The sequence below is a fragment of the Tenrec ecaudatus genome, chromosome 2, assembly GCF_050624435.1.
Source record: "Tenrec ecaudatus isolate mTenEca1 chromosome 2, mTenEca1.hap1, whole genome shotgun sequence".
Taxonomy (NCBI): Eukaryota; Metazoa; Chordata; class Mammalia; order Afrosoricida; family Tenrecidae; genus Tenrec; species Tenrec ecaudatus.
Window position 1 is genome coordinate 297,279,333 of NC_134531.1, and position 1,572 is coordinate 297,280,904.

The 1,572-nt window shown below is 49.9% G+C and overlaps 1 pseudogene; it reads right to left on the reverse strand.

The window, feature by feature from the left end:
* Positions 1 to 941: 941 nt before the first annotated feature.
* LOC142441525 (mitochondrial import receptor subunit TOM22 homolog pseudogene) lies at positions 942 to 1,370 on the reverse strand (annotated as a pseudogene).
* Positions 1,371 to 1,572: the final 202 nt, after the last annotated feature.

The following is a 1,572-nucleotide window of genomic DNA, read 5'->3' on the forward strand; positions in this document are numbered from 1 at the left end:
TGCGCATGCTGATGAGGCACTGACAGCGCCAAGGATTGGGGTTCGTCCTCGAAGTGACAGCTCAGCCTTCTAACACTTCAAAGATGTATTTTCCAGCGGATTTGCTCGATTCAATAAGCAGCTTGATTCTTGACCGCTGCTTCCACGAGCATGGATTGTGGATCCAAGTAAAATGAAATCCTTGACAACATCCATCTTTTTCTCATTTATCATCATGCCGCCCGCTGCTCCAGTGGTAAGAGGGTGTGTTCCTATGCTGCGTTGCTGTCCGTAAAGAGAGTTGCAGTCTTTGACCTTCATCCAGTAAGTTCTGCAGGTGCCTGCCACGTCAAGCAAGCAAGTTAGTGCTGTGTGCGTAGTCAAAGTTGTTCATAAACCTTCTTCCAATCCTGAGATGACATTCTTTTTTTTTCCAGTTGGAATCATTTTTAATATTTAAATGCAAAAAGCGATTGCTGCCATTTTTTTATACACATAATACAGGGATATCGGCCAAAAGGCAGAGGAACCAGCTCTTCCCAATACATGGGCACACAGTGGGGGTTGAGCCACGCCACTGTAATGCACTGTGCTGTTGCACATTGTGTGTCCTTCCCCCACCTCTCCACTCGGAAGCAGCCGAGCCTCCCACAGTCGGGGACATTCCTCCCAGGGTCTCAGAAGAGAGCGGGTAGTTGTTCAGGACAACTTGGGGCAATTTAGCGAGGGGTGGGTAGTGGGTAAGTAACCGCCTGCACTGATGCACTCAGGGGTCTGCAAGCAGACAGAAGAGCGAGCCTGGCGGAGTGGCAGGCACAGGTGTATCTGTAGGGCAGACTCCCACCTGTTCCACACAGATCAATGTGCCAAAGTTTAACACACAAAAAAACAAACTCCCCAATCAGCAGTTCTAACAATTGAAATTCAAACTTCTCTCACTGAGCTCAATACAGGCTAAAGCTCTAGATCTTCCCAGGCAGTGACGGCAGAGGCCCTAGCATTCCTCCCGACAGTCCTGTGCTGAGCCCTAGGAGTACCTGCCGCTGCTGGAGCTGCTGCTATTGCTCCATTTGCAGCTTCTCCGTCTCGAAGACCACAGGGAGAACCAGAATCATAAAGGAAGGGGTCCCAATCCATAAGCCTGCCCTGGAAAATCTGTACATTTTTTGAGCCACAACAAAGGAGAGGTCCAAAGTGGCTCCGGCCCCGGACCGGACTTTCTCCGGGAACTTCTCTGTCAGACCCCAGAGTCTCTCCGACAGGGTCTCATCTGGCTCCTCGTCATCATCCTCCTCTAGATCCTCCTCAGTCTTCTCCGCGTCGCCTTTCGGGAGCAACTTGTCCGGGGACGCTGGCGCCCCACGGTCAGCTGCAGCGGTGGCAGCGGCCATAGCTGGAGGGAACCCCGGGAGCGGAAGAGAGGACGGGACTACATTATTTTCTGTAGAATCCAGATCCTGTTTATTTTCTCAGAAGAATATAGAAGAAATAAATCTGTGAGCTGGCTCATATTTGAAATCTTTCTATCAGAACACTGTTGAGAATAGTTTTCAGACTTTCAGACTAGGTTGTCAAAATTCCTTGGTAGATACT